Below are 16,381 nucleotides of genomic sequence, written 5' to 3'. Positions count from 1 at the left end.
TTTTTCTTATTTATACTTAACTAATTGGAAATTACTAATTATTTGTGTTCAGGGCTTATCTAGTTGTCTTAAGTGTGGTTCTAATCCCCTTAATTATCCAGACCGACATCGGTCACCGGAGCAGTGAAATATACCAAGCTATACAAATAGGGGTGTTACAATTCTCCCCCCCTTAAATAAATTTTGTCTCGAAATTTTTACCTGGTATCAATCTCTGAATAGTTGCGGGTGCTGTCTCCTTATGTCCTACTCTCATTCCCAAGCAGCCTCCTGGCCCGAATGATAGTTCCACAGCACTTTTACTAATAGGATCTGTTTGTTCCGTAGCTGCTTCACCTCATAAGCCAGAATCTCTATGGGTTCTTCTTTATATGTGAGGTCTGGATTCACTTCAATTTCTTCTACTGGTAGTATATGAGATGGGTCTGATCGATACCTCTTCAACATTGATATAGGGAAGACATTATGTATCTTCTCCAACTCTGGAGATAGTGCCAAATGATATGCCAAAGGACCCACTCTTTCCAGAACCTCATATGGCCCAATGAAACGAGGACTCAGTTTCCCCTTTCTGCCGAATCTCATAATTCTCTTCCAAGGAGAAACCTTGAGGAATACTTTCTCACCCACTGCATACTCAATATCTCTTCTCTTTAAATCAATGTAGGACTTCTGACGGTCTGATGCAGTCTTAAGTCGATCTCTGATCACCCTGATCTTCTCTTCAGTTTGCTGAACAATTTCGGGTCCAATCATCCTTTTTTCACCCACGTCATCCTAACACAATGGGGTTTTACATTTTCTGCCATACAAAGCTTCATATGGAGGCATCCCAATGCTTGATTGGCAGCTATTGTTGTAAGCAAACTCAATCAAAGGCAAGTGTGTGTCCCAACTGCCCTCAAACTCAATCACACAAGCTCGTAGCATGTCCTCCAAAATCTGAATTATCCTCTCAGATTGACCATCTGTCTGTGGGTGGAATGCCGTACTAAAGTTCAATCTAGTTCCCAGGGCTCTTTGAAGACTACCCCAGAATCTAGAAGTGAACCTAGGATCTCTGTCTGATACGATGGATACTGGCACTCCATGCAGTGTCACAATCTCATCAATGTATAACCTGGCCAATCTTTCTAAACTGTAGTCCATCCGAACTGGTAGAAAATGAGCAGACTTGCTCAGTCTGTCAACAATGACTCATACTGCATCATGACTCTTCTGTGTCCTCGAAAGTCCCATCACAAAATTCGTCGTTATTCTCTCCCATTTCCATTCTGGTACTAGTAGTGGATGTAACAACCCAGCAGGTACTTGATGCTTTGCCTTCACTTGCTGACAAGTTAGGCATTTGGAAACAAACTCTTCCACATCTCTTTTCATACCCATCCACCAGTAATGCTCCTTTAGCCCTAAATACATTTTTGTGCCACTAGGGTGCATGGCAAAAGGAGATTCATGTGCTTCCTTCAAAATGATATACCTCAAATCAACATCATTAGGAACACACATTCTGCCCTGGTGTAGCAGTAGACCATCATCTCTGATTGAGAATTCTGGTTTCTTGCCCTGCCTGACTTCTTCCAACAGTTTCTGATACCTTTCATCATTCTGAGCAGCCATTCTGATTTGATCAATCAACACTAGCTGTACATGCCATGCAACTACTGTCTGCCCCTCATCATTAGTCTCTAAGCTAGCATGTAATTATCTCAACTCATGTACCATAGACAAAGGAGTAACCCGTAGACTTGCCATAGTCTTGCGACTTAAGGCATCAACCACAACATTAGCTTTCCCTGGCTGATAGTCATCAGACAATCATAGTCTTTTATTAACTCTAACCATCTCCTCTGTCTCAAATTCATCTCTTTCTGGGTACCCAAATATTTCAAACTCTTATGATCTGTGTAGATGTAACATTTCTCCCCATACAAATAGTGCCTCCAAATCTTAAGAGCAAACACAATAGCTGCAAGCTCCAAGTCATGTGTCGGATAATTCCTCTCATGCGGTTTTAGCTGGCGTGATGCATAGGCAATGACATTTCGATCTTGCATCAATACACATCCTAACCCATTGTGAGAAGCATCACTATAAACTATATATTCTTTATCCTGAGTAGGTAAAGTCAAGACTGGAGCTTCAGTCAAACATTTCTTCAATTTATCAAAACTCTGTAGGCATTTATCCGTCCACTGAAATTTTACATCTTTTCTAAGCAGCTTGGTCAATGGAGATGCCAACATGGAGAATCCCTTCACAAATCAATGATAGTATCTAGCTAAACCCAGAAAACTACGAATCTCTATGATATTTCTAGGTGGCCTCCAATTAAGGACAGCTTCTATCTTACTTGGATCTACCTTGATGCCCTCTTCTGATACTACATGCCCCAAGAAAGACATTTCCTTCAGCCAAAATTCACACTTCGATAATTTGGCGTATAGCTGTTTCTCCCTCAAAGTCTGCAGTACAATCCACAGATGTCTATCATGCTCTACTGCATTCCTCGAATAGACTAATATATCATTAAAATACCACAACAAACTGGTCGAGGTATGGTCTGAAGATAGTCATCAATGCACCCCTTAACTGATCAAACAAGTCATCAATGCGGGGTAATGGATATCTATTCTTTATTGTCACCTTATTCAACTGCTGATAATCAATACACAAGCAGAGGGTACCATCCTTCTTCTTAACAAACAACACTGGCGCTCCTCAAGGTGACACACTAGGGCGGATAAAGCCCTTGTCAAGCAACTTTTGCAACTGTACTTTCAACTCTTTCAATTTTGCTGGTGCCATTCTATATGGCGTTATGGAGATTGGGTCCACACCAGGCATAACATCAATCTCAAACTGCACCTCTCTTTTTGGAGGTAATCCTGGTAATTCATCAGGAAACACATCCGGAAAGTCACATACAGTAGGGATGTCCCTCAGTGTTGGACTCCCCACTTGGGTGTCTATCACATGTGTCAAGTATGCTTCACACCCTTTTTGATCATCCTTCTGGCTAGTGCAGCCGAAATGATGTTTGATGGCAATAAATGCCTCTCCCCATGTATTACCACATTATCGTATAGAGGGAGACCAAAAGTGACTGTCTTCAGTCTACAGTCAATCATAGCATGATTTCTGGCTAACCAATCCATGCCCAAGATAATATCATAATCTCTGAAGGGCATTTCAATCAAATCTGATAGAAAAACATGTCCTTGGATCACGAAAGGACAGTCCCTATAAATTCTGTTGACCAAGACCTCTTGTCCTAACGGACTAGTTACTAGCACTTCAAAACCCATTTGGACACCTGGAACAGCAAGTGAACTGACTATGCTAGCACTAACATATGAGTGGGTTGAACCCGGATCAAATAACACAAATACTTATTGATCAGAGATAGAGAATGTACCAGCTACAACATCAAAAGTCTTAGCCTCTTCTCGTTGTCTCATCATGTAAACTCTGGCTGAAGCACTTCCTTGCCGATCGACCAACCGCGTTCTCGATCGCCGTAAGGCTCTACCTCTGCCTGTTCCTCTACCAACTGATTGTGAACCTCTAAGAGCAGGACTCTGAATAGATCCTTCTGCAGTCGTAGGAGCTGGACCGTATCTAGGAGCACTAGTGCAGTCTTTAGCAAGATGACCCTTGCCTCCACAGTTAAAACAAGCTCCAGTGGCCCAATAGCATTCTACCCCATGAATCTTGCCACAAGTCTCACAGGGGCAAGCAGGATATGAACCCCTGCTTGACTGCTAACTAGACCTAGGGGGTCTCTGTCCAGAAAATCTACCTCTTGCGAATCTTCCACTTTGACCCCTACTGAGTCCACTAAATTTCTTTCTCTTCCCAGAAGTACCACCAGAACTTGGCTCTACTGACTTTTCTCCCTTGTCTTTCTCTGATTTCTCAACTTTTTCTGATTTTTCTTTTACATTTGTTGCTTTTGATTCAATCCTTTCTAGCTCAAGTGCTTGAGACATGAGTTTTGAAAAATTGCTATGTTTGAATCCCACTACTTGCATTCTCAAACTGGGCTTCAAACTAGTATCAAATCTCTTGCACCTTTCCTTACTGGTAGAAAGGAGACTCCCAACATAATGGCTTAAACGAGAGAACTCCCTCTCATACTCTACCACTTATTTACTCCCTTGCTTCAGACTCAAAAATTCTTGCAACTTTTGATCCACATATGCGTCTGGGACGTATTTTTGTCTGAATTCTCTGATGAAGTCATCCCAGGTCAGTACTGGTGGTTTAACCAAGCTGTGGGAGATGGTCTTCCACCAATCATATGCATCCCCTTGCAGTAATGAAACAGAATATTCAAACTTCAGTTCATCTTGGCAGTGCAGCTTCTTAAATACTCTATCCATCCTTTCAAGCCATTGCTCTGCCTCTAAAGGGTCCACTGTACCCTTAAATTCAGTAGCTCCATACTTTAATAACTTGTCATACTGTCTGGCTGGAGGCAGTGGTTGTACCACACGTGGTTGGGGTAGAGCTTGAACAGGCATACCCCCAGCCATTTGTTGAAACATCACAACCATTTGTTATGCAAACTGTGTAGGAAACTGTGGCATTTATGGGGCTGGTGCTACTGATCCACTGACATTTTGTAGAGCTGGGGCTTCCCCTTGTGCCTCAGCTTCAATAGATTGCTCAACTGAGCGATCCCCTTTTTCCATTTCAGTCAGAAGTTAGGGTATCTCCTGAACAAATAACACAAGGAGATTTCCCTCATTTAGTTCATATTTATGATGTAATGCACTGTATGTAACAAATATGGACATTAAGCAGTTGTACTTAACAAGGAAAGACACAAATTCTCAAGTTAAAACATACTTCAAAAATTTGCTCTGATAGCACTAAAACATGTCACACCTTACCCCTCTGTAAGGCATAATATGACCTCGTAGAATACCTAATGAACTACCGTACTTCACCTACTGATAACTCATTAAGTACCCTACAAGGGATTTTAAAACAATTTTCTTACTTTTTATAAGTGGTGAGCATTTCTAAATAGATATTAAAACATTTAATTAAAGTTGGAAACTAGTTAAAATTTTTGGCCCATTTTATTTTTCCGTAAATTTTATAAAAATTTCGGTAGAGTGCTGTCTGTATTTTTAGAAAATAGTTCTTTAAATTCCTATAAAAACCACTTCCAATTATTTATTTCAACCACTTCTTCAAATTCACAATCAATCTCAACCAATTTCTCAAGTTTCAAAATTCAACAACTCTCATTTCTCAATTTCCAAAAATTCAGTAATCATCAAGATACTGTCAATCAATTTCATTCATTCATATTTCATTAAAGATAAACAATCTATATATTCATCATACTAAAAATTTACATTAAAAGAAATTCAAACTAAATTTTATTACAAACTTTATACAAACTTTGTACAAGCTGCTCAAGACCAATTTTACATGTCCATACAATTGCGTGCATTTCATACATCAAAATGAATTTTTACAGTCAGGATATAAAATGTACCCGTTAACTTCAAAGCAGGTAGTTTCTCTGTCCTCAGCAGCTCACTCTGCTGCTCTTCTAGTCTCTATATCTGCGACACCAATAACAGCCATCGCTGAGTACTAGGACTCAGTGGTGCACAACATACTAAAATAATCTTTATGCAGAATTTAAATCACATTTATTCAAAAAATTGGACTGACCATGAGAATTAAATACAAAATATTAATTATGAGATTTTAATCCAAACAAGTTCATTTGGAAGTGTCAAAACCAATTTCATAAAACCCACAATTATATCATGCCATTCGAAACAAATATAATGTCAATAGCCAGAGGCTAAGGAGAAGTCACATCACAAGGCTAGCTAGCTTAAATATATGGATATCCATTCAATTTCTTCTTCTACTAGCACACACCTCAACACTTCAGCCAAAGAAGGAATCAAAATTCGAAACTGATTACCCCCACTAGTCATGCTAGTGAGGTGTTCAAATATATGGTCATGATACTGCGGTTTCAAAACTTATCTTAACAATTTACTAAACATTGCCATTCAAATATACACAATAACTTTTAATAATTTAAATCAAAAGCATCATAAATACTTCATCATAATAATTTCACAATTCACTATTTCAAATTATTCAAAATAATATGCAGAAGATAATTTACAAAAATTATACGTTGTGCACAAACCTTAAGCGAGTCGCCTCTTGGCCTTGACTCAATTCCTCGAGTTCTTTCCCGAGGTTCTTTTCCATTGAAACACACAGTTTCACAGTGTTTCAGTATCATAACTTAGCATAAATCCAAAAATAAATTTAAATTCACTTTTACCTAGCTCTAATGTGCTAAACTTGACGTTCTTTAAATTTTGTGTTTCAGGGTTACTATTCACTATACTATTCAAGTCAATTTGTTGACTTTCTAAGGCTTAATAGGTATGGGAATTCTAACTTCACCTACATACCACATTTTAGTCACTAAATTTGTTGGTTTTGGTTGTTTACTCAAATTCTAAGTCTTTTAGGCAAATTTGTAAATTTTCAGTTTTGGTGTCTTAAGTTGCACTGTTCCATTGGTTATTTTCCTGTTAGAATTTGGCAAAACTTCCTTCATAAAAAATATTCCCTATTATCTTAACTTTATTCTCCTTTTTGGATCACTCCAATTGGGTTTTGTAGCTCAAGTTATAGCTTTTTGAATCATGGCTGCCGGATTGGATTTAACCAAGATTTTCAGGGCAAATTTGGGTTCTGGCAGTTTTAGGTTACCAATTTTGGGTGGCCAAATGACTTGGTTAGTGGCATAATTTTGGTTTGTGTTTTTCATGAAAGTTTTAGGTCTATATCTCAACTATTCACTGGTAAACTTTCATGTCATTTAGACCTGCCTAGCTCAAGTTATGGCCAAATGAACACACACTGTTCATTTGATCATTTTTGTATAGGTCAGACTGAGAAAATCCGGATTTTGTCAATTTGTTCACTAGGTTTTGGTCACTTTTTAGGCATGATTCCTAAATGAAAATTGTGTCATTTTGTGTCTATTATCATTCCCAATTGGTCTCATACCAATTGGACTTGTAAATTTTCAGTTTTGGTCCCTCAAAGGGACCTTGGTCAAGCTGCTAGAATATGAATCCTAACTAATCCGAATTGCACTTTGGTTCTATCAATTCAAACACATCACAAATGATTCCAAATGACCATTTAAACCTCACTTGGGTTCCAATACATCAATTACAAATATTCTCTAAAATTTTCCCCAAACCCTAAGTGCCAAAAACCCTAATTTACACAATTTCATGAATTTAAAGTGTAGCACTAACACCTACCTACTTAGATTGACTTGCATGCATGCTTTATTGAAGTGAAACATATCACTTTCCCCCAACCCTCATGGCTGCCGAATTGTTTATCCCTTCACAACTTATCATTTTCTTTAAATTTTCATACAATTTACACTCATCTCAACTTAATTTCAAAGCTTAAAGAAGAAAAGAAAGGGAAACAAGTACTAACCTCACTTGTCAAATTTTCTTGAATTGCCAAGCTTGATTTTCCTTCACTTTTCTTCAATTTTCTTCCTCCCAAGTTCTTGTTGAGGTTCAATTTAAAGGTTCTACAAATTTTAGAAATGATTTATGGGGAAATTTTAGAGTTACCAAAGCTTGAATTTGAGCTCAAATGGAGGAATTAGAGTGAAGAGAGAGAGAGGAGAGGTGAATGGCATATTGGGTAAAGAAGATAACCACTTTGTTTTTAATTTTATGTTTATTTCTCTCCTTTTTGACTTAGTAAAAAATAACTTAAATAGGAAAATATTTATGAGGTCATGCATGATGTCATCTATGTGATGTCATTAATCAAATTTTCTTTTCTTTTCTTTTCTTTTTCCTTTATTTTTTTCATACTTCTTTAATTTAAACCTATATTTCAAAATTTTTATTTCTCAGATTTTATTGGACAGTTAGGTCAGGAGTCAACTCTCGGGGTCAATTGACCAAATTGCCCCTCGTCGGTTTAACCCGGTTTGCAAATAATTCAATATTTATTCCGACTCCCTAACCTAATTATTTGACAGGCTTAACAATCTTTTTCCGTGATTTTCTCTTTTCCACTGTGTTTGTAATAGTCCTAAGGACCGCGGCATCACATTTTATGGTTCGAAATTTGAGTTTAAATTGATTTCGCAATCCTTCCCGAGAAGGTCACCCATCGCTGTGACTGTCGGCTCATTTAATTTCTTATGTTCTGTTTTTCTTATTTATACTTAACTAATTAGCAATTACTAATTATTTGTGTTCATGGCTTATCTAGTTGTCTTAAAGTGTGGTTTTAATCCCCTTAATTATCCGGACCGACATCGGTCACCGGAATAGTGAAATATACCAGGCTATACAAATAGGGGTGTTACAATAAAATGGCATAATACCATGTGCAGTACTGCTAACTGAACCCTATTGGCATGCCAACCTATTCAAACCAATCTTAATTGGTGTACTATGGCACATTACCAAGTTATTGATTGAATTTTCATCCTTTACATGTAAGGTTACTATTCATTTTACTATTTAGGTCAAATTATTGACTTTCCAATGCATAATAGCTGCATAAGTCCTAATCACATAAATTTACCACATTTTGGTTCCCAAAAGTATTGGCATTAGTTGCCAATACATACTTCTAACCAATGGTGAATAAATCAGAAATTTTAGTTTTGGGTGCTAGAGTTCACTGTTGCATTAGGCCATTCTACAGTAAGAATTTAGCCAAATGTTCCGCATCAAAGTTGTTCCTTATTGTGTCTAGTTACATTTCTTTTTTTTAATCACTCCATTTGGGGTTTTGTAGCTTAAGTTATGGCCTAAACACCATAACTAGCCAGATTGCAATTTTTCCAGAATTTCTGGGCAGAATCAATTCTGCAGTTTTTGCACACTAATTGCAAGTCAGTTTTTGGACATTTTATGGTTAAAATTTGGGTCTATTTTCTTCATGAAAGTTGTAGGGCTATGTCTCAGCTTTCTACTGGTAAAAATTCAGGTTAATTGGACCTTTCTACACTGAGTTATGACCAGATGAATGAATACTATTCACTTGGTCATTTTCCAGGGACTGCATATTGGTCACCCAAATTAGGTCAATTTTTAGAGCCACTTGGATTGGTTTTCTGGGTAGGGTTCCTTCACCAAAATTGTAGCATTATGTATCTAGTTTCACCTCCAATTGGCCTTGCACCAATTGGAGCTACACAAGTTCAATTAAGGCTCTCCAAACACACTGGACTCCAAGAGTCTAGACTGCTGCACACAAGGCAGCCTACCCTTTCCAACATTCAATGACTCAATTCACTTCATATTCAGTTTAAAGCTTACCAAATGGTCACTACATGACCATTGCAACATCATTTTGTGTTCAATTGCATCTACTTCCATATTTGAGTTTCAAACCCTAGCCCTAGAATTCCAAAATTTCATTTTCTTACACTAAACTCATAAACTAATATTTTGAGTGATACAATCATATCAAGGGCAGCCTATTCAGTCATTTAATCCAAAGAAATCATCAACACCATAACAAGTCCATGGCTGCCAAAAAAATAGGGTGACACTATAACATGTTTATTTTTAGAGAAATTACACATATCCTAGCTCAAATTTTCATTCTAATAAGAATTTAAAGGAAAGAGTCAAGGAATTGGACACTAACCTTACTTGAGTCCCAATTTGAGCTTGTAATTCTTCAATATTTTTCCTTCTAATGGCTGCCCCAAGCTTGATCTAGTGATAAGGGTAAATTTTAATGAAGGAAGGATGAGATTTATGGTGGAATTTAGTGGAGTTTGGAGCTTAGTGGAGCTTCCATGGAGTTTTCTTTCCTCTCTCTCTCTCTCTACGTTTTAGGCTGCCCAAAGGTTGAAGATAGCTGTTTAGTTTTTTAATTTTTATCTCCTTTTATTCATGTTTAAGTAGTTTATAATGATGTGTCAAAATTTGGTTGGGTGAAAATGTTTTAATTGCATCATGCTTATGTCATAAATATGACTTTTATTTCATTTTCTTTTTTTTTTTTTTACTTTTCTACTCATTTTTAATTTAATTTTTAGCAATATTTATTCACATTTTATATTATAATAATTATTTACTTAACTGGACAAATCAGCCAAAAATCATCTCTGAAAACGAAATGACCAAAATACCCTCCGTTTGGCTTTTTGAGCCAAAATCGTCTGTACTAATCTAAAAATTTTTCTAAGCATTTTCTTGGCATTCTAATGCAATAGAAACCTCAATGACTCTTCTCTGGAGTCTCAAAAATTATTTTATGAATTTTCTCCCGAGTTTAGGGCTCCTAGTTGAAGGATCGCAACTTCTCACTGGGTTACCCATCGCTAGGGCACCGGCTCATTTAACTTGGTTGTATTTTATTTCTAAATTTTTTCCTGAATTTTATTTTATTAATATTTGAGTTAATTATGGTTCCTCACTTTGATTTAAATATTCTCTAGTCGTTCTAGCTATTCGGACCGACACCGGTCACCTGAACAGTAGAATGTACAAAATTGCTATAGTGAGGGTGTTACATGAGTAGTTTTGTAATTCAATAGGGAGATAGTTGAAGCCATGGAATATGTTACCATGAGACTTTGATTTGAGTTTAATAAAATTCAGATTTTTTCTACATTAAGTATCACTTATCTTTTGATTTATGTTATGAATGTTGAATGTATGGTTATTTAGGGTGGCCAACTAATTAATTGCGCATATATATTACTAAGTTAAGATAATTTGAGTATATAATAGATTGAATAATCTAACTACAAGTAGCACATAATGATTTATTTCATTATGAAGATGAATGTTTAGGTTAAATGAACCATGCTAAATGAGTTTGTTACCTTGAATTGGAATGTCTTTCTAATGATTAATGATACCATTAAACTTAATTATAAGCTGCTCTAGTCTTAGATTGAGTGTGACAGTAAGGGATTAATTGTAGAGCACTTCTTGGTTAATCTAATATGTAAGGAAAGATAAGAAAGTTGTTAACTTCTATAACTAATTTACTCAATTGGATAAATTTACATCTTTAGTTAATGATTGATACATGTTATATGATGGATACACGCTCTCTACTGAATTTGTTGCAATATGGTTGTGTTGAGTATTCATAAGTGTCATTAGACTTAGTTTATATTATATCATTCTTAGTTTAGGTTTAGTAGTTTAGTGAATACCAATAAAAACCCCTTTTTATTTTACTTTGTATATTCAGTTTGATAAATTAGGTGTTTATTTTGTTTATTTTTAGTTACTTTTTTTTTATTTGGATCTCTAATATTAGTTTTTTTTTTATTTGTATTTACTCATTCCATGTGGGATCGACTTTTACTTACCCTATATACAAGTAGTTTAGATAGAGTATTTTTAATTAGTGCATTCGGCACGCATCACAATCCTAATAAGTTTATTAATGTCGAATAAAAGTTTTTTAAAATTTATCATACCCGAGAATAATTTGAAAATATAAAAATATATTATTTTTTATTTTTATTTTTAATAAAAAAATTTGATATATAAAATAAATTGTAAGTTTGGTCAAAGCTATATTTTTATTGATGTTAATAATTCTTTTAGAAGAAAAGCTATAAATTTGTAATTAATAAAGTGGTTGTTACACTAGAATTGGATTAAATATTCAAATTCTCAATTTTAATATTTTGTTGACCTTATCATTTACGAATTTATAAAAAGGCTACAAATTTATAATAAATATAATAACTTTTATTGAATAGGACTAGAATTTAATTGAAATAAATGCAATTTTTTTAATTAAATATTTAAAATTTTAATAATAATTTTATAATTATGTTAATTAAATAGTTACTTTTTTTAATAATAATTTTATCTTTAGGTTGAGGGTTTTTTTTATCCCATTATTCCCCTCATTCCCATAATAATAATAATAATAATAATAATAATAATAATAATAAATTTAATAATTTTTAATCAATTAATAATATTAGAATTTATAATAAAATATTTTGTATTAGTAAAATTATTATTAATAAAATAATATTAAAATTTTAATTTATATTAGTTATTGTAATTACTAGAAATTGTAATTATTGAGGAATTTAGCAATGAAAGTTTTGTGCCAAAAATTTTAAGAGACAAAATGGTATAGATAAGCTTTTCATTGCTAAAAGTATTAGCGACATATTTGCTGTCACTGATGAATCATCTGTTACATATTAGTAACATTCTAATTGGCACTAAACAGTTTTATTAGCGATGAACTATCGTCAAAGATATTTTTAGTGGTATTTTTATAAACATTATAAATAATGAAGAGTATTTTTGTTATCCAAATGTTCTCCTTTTCCAATTTTATATAATATAAATATAGATATTTAGGTAAAAGATGTAAATATTATTTATTAATATATAACATTTGGTATAAATAAATAAATAAAAGTTTTGAAAAATAAATAAGTGAATAAAATTACTGCACGGGATGGCTCGTGAATAGAGGCATCACCATTAGCTTTTAGTAGTCCTAACGTTAAAGCTGCTTATACAATCTTTGGCGACACGCGTCCTAACACAACTTGTGCCTATGTTTCTCATTTTGTGTTCCCTTTATTGCCCTTCCATGCAGAACTTATACAAACCTTGTTAGTGAACCCTTCAACATCATTTCTGCAATATTCAAATCAAGTTGTTGAACCTTCAGATAACAAAAGGAAAAGGGTTGAAAGGGGTTAATTAGTTTGTATCAATTCATCACTGTTAATTAATTATAGGTGATAAGAAGCCTTATTTAGCAGTGATCTTAGTACAGTCAATCTATGCTGCTATGTTCATACTCTCAAAAGCAGCCTTCAATGGTGGTATGAACAATTGTCTTTATGTTCTACAGACAGACTGCTGCAACTCTTTTCTTAGCTCTTCTTGCACTCTTCTTAGAGTGGCATTACTATTAACTTTCATTTTGATCTTCTTGATTCTTTTTTATTTTTTTTTTGGCAATGTTTCATCATCTCTAATGATCATGATTCTGATACAAATTTGTAGGAAAAATTGGCCACCTCTATCATTCGTGACTTTCTCCAAGATTTTTCTGCTATCTTTATGAGGGTATGTGTAAATATACAGTTAATGATTCGATTTCTCCTATTCATATCTTTGAATTGCTTACACTGTTGCTTTCACTGATAAAGAAATCCATGGAAATTAAACCCAATATTTTTCTTTTAGGATTACTTTGAGTTTGGATATCTATGGAATCGCACTTGTTTACACTTCTGCAACTTTGGCTGCTGCAACTACAAACTGCCTCCCTGTCATTACTTTCTTCTTAGCCCTTTTGCTTAGGTAACATTTATAATATATATATATATATATGTATAGACACACACACACACACGTACGGACACACACAGCGTATTGCTGTCTAGGCTCTGCTCAACTCAACTCAACTTAGCCTTTATCCCAAAAATTTGGGGTTAGCTATATAAATTCTCTTTCTTTATTCTAAACGATTTTGGGTTAAATCCTCGGAAATGTGTAATGCTTTTAGGTCATGTTGTTGAAGGAGCGGAAGCATAAAAATTATTAGATTAGAACACTGAATTCAAAAAATTTTCTTCTAGGGTCTCATGTATCATGCAAGATTCATTATGTACCTAATTGATTTCAATATTCAATTGGATATTAAAACACTTTTAATATGTATTAGGATCTACATTTGCTATTTAAGATTTTAGAATTAAAAAATCAATTCATTAGAACCCTAGATTGATACAAGAATATGTGCACTAACTGTAGATGTGATTGGTACCTTTGTGAAGCGTCTAGGACCCCAAATGTTGTCCCTCTAGCTTGTCCACACCAGTGTTATTAAAGGCGTGGGAGGCGCCCAGGCGAGGTGAGGCGTCCCTCTGCCGCCTTGACAAGGTCGCCCCTCTTGGCACCTCCAGAGTCGATGCCTCATGCCGGCGAGGCGAGAAACCAGGCGAGCGAGAGGCGTCGCCTCTTTAAAACAGAGCAGAATCCCTTTTTTTTTAATTTTTTAAGACAAAAATATAAAACCCTACACACTTACCTGTTGCTAACAGAGAAAATGAAGACAGTGTCGCCTTCACCTCCAGAGCTGCGAGTCCAGGTATGTCTATCTGTCTGTCTCTCTCTGTAACATCCTCCCGGTAGCAATTCCGCACAGTCTACTGTTCCGGTGACCGGTGTCGGTCCGGACAGCTAGAACGTCCGGAAAAATAATTTAATTTAAGTGAGGGACCATAATTAACTCAAATATTAATAAGAAACACTTAGTAAAAATTTTAGAAATAAAATACAACCAAGTAAAGCAGTAGGTGCCCAAGCGATGGGTAACCGAAGGGAAGTTGCGGTTCTCGCAACGAGGAGCCCTAGACCCGGGGGAAAAATTATAAAATAATTTTTGGGACTCCAGAGAAGGGTTATTGAGGTTCCCATGGCATTAGAATGCCAAGAAAATACCTAGAAAAACTTTTCAATCGGTACAGACAATTTTGACCCGTTAAGCCAAACGGAGGGCATTTTGGTCATTTCGCCTTCAGAGGTGATTTTTGGCCGACTTGTCCAGTTAAGTAAATAATTATTATGATCTTAAATATGAATAAATATTGCTAAAAATTAAATTAAAATGTGGTAGAAAAGAAAAGAAAAGAAAAATCAAAAATTAAGCAAATAATGACATCACATGATGTCACTCACTTACTCCCACCCAATCACCACTTGACAAAACTAATAAAAAGAGATAAAATGAACTTAAAATGAGATAAAAAAACAAAAGAACCAGCAGCTTCCTTCTTCATACGGGCTGGAATAAGAGAGAAAGAGAGAGAAAAGGAAAAGAAAGAAAGAAAGAAAGGAAGAAGGAGAAGGAGAAGTAGCAGAAATAGGGGTTCAGCAGGGCAGCATATTTCTTTTCCATTCAGGTGAGTTTGGCTCAACATCTAAGGCTGATTTTTGGATATGTTTAAGCTATGTATGTGTGGAAGTTATGGTAAAAATTTGGTGATTGTTCAACGGTTGGATTTGGAGAAACATATTGTTGAACACAGGCTTTCTGTAGGTTGAATTCTGAATTTTGGCTACTGAAATTTGAGAAAAATAAATAGTTAGGATGCTTATAAAATTATGAAATTTGGTACAAATGATATTTGGGATGTTGAGGCTGCTGTGTTAAAATTTGGTGAATTTTAGACTTGTGGTTTATGAGATATAAATTGTTTTGCATGAGCTGGCTGAGTAAGACTGATTTCTGCAAAAATTCAGATTGTGAAGGGTTGAATGAATGTTTTGATATCTCATGATATAGAGATGATTTGATGCTGAAATTTTTACTGATATTGTATAGGGATGTCTTTAATATATGGTATAAATTTGGGATTTATCTAATGGTTAGATCATTATATATAAATTTGAATGCACAAGCTGCCATATTGGGTATTAATGGGTTGTGGATTTAAGATTTATGATGGGAGTTTAGTCCAATTTAAGGGGAAATGCTATTGAATTTTTATTGGATATTTAATTTAGGAAAGTGAAGTTATAATTGATTATGATTATTATGGTTCTAGGAGAAATCTTGAAGAATAACAAGCTCAAGGTTGGTTTCAAAAAGGTTAGTGCATTAGACACTTAAAACTTCTTATTTTCATGAATTGTAACTTGTATTGAGTGAGAATTGCAACTAAAATGAATAAGAATTATGTGTATACATACTATGAATTTTTGGCAGCCCTTGTGAAGGAATTATTTTGATTGTTTGATGGACTTAAAGTGGGCTATAGATCAAGTTTAAACCATGTGTGCATGTGATTATTGAAGGAGCTAGTAATTAAGGTAAAGTGAAAACCTATAATGGAACTAGGGTTTTGAAGAGTGAAAAATTGACTTGGCTTAGGAAATTGTTAGGGCACATTGTAATGGTCAATTAGTGACCATTTTAGATGTGTTGACCATAAATGGGACTGAAAAATACTATGGCAAGGTGAGGTTGCAGGCTGCCCTATGGACAGCAGCATAGGGACTGAAAATTCAGTCCCTTTGCACTGCCATAACTTGGGCTGTGCTAGTCCAATTGGTGTTTGGCCAATTGGACATGAAACTAGGCTTATAATGGCACATTTTTGCTGAAGAAACCATACCCAAAAGATCAAAGCAAGAGGACCAAAACTTGGCCCCAATCCGGAACCCTGAAACTGATTCTGCAGAATTGACCAAATGAACAGTAACTGTTCATTTGGCCATAACTCACTGTAGATTTGGTCAATTGACCTGAAATTTTTACAGCAACAAGTTAAGACATAGACAAACAACTTTCATGAAGG

The 16,381-nt window shown here is 35.1% G+C and overlaps 1 pseudogene; it reads left to right on the top strand.

Moving 5' to 3' along the window:
• Positions 1 to 12,519: 12,519 nt before the first annotated feature.
• The window catches only part of LOC131169372 (WAT1-related protein At5g64700-like), a 42,844-nt pseudogene continuing 38,982 nt past the window's right edge, over positions 12,520 to 16,381 (top strand).

The sequence above is a fragment of the Hevea brasiliensis genome, chromosome 10 (assembly GCF_030052815.1).
Source record: "Hevea brasiliensis isolate MT/VB/25A 57/8 chromosome 10, ASM3005281v1, whole genome shotgun sequence".
In the NCBI taxonomy this organism is placed as follows: Eukaryota; Viridiplantae; Streptophyta; class Magnoliopsida; order Malpighiales; family Euphorbiaceae; genus Hevea; species Hevea brasiliensis.
This window is presented reverse-complemented; position numbering and strand designations above follow the sequence as displayed.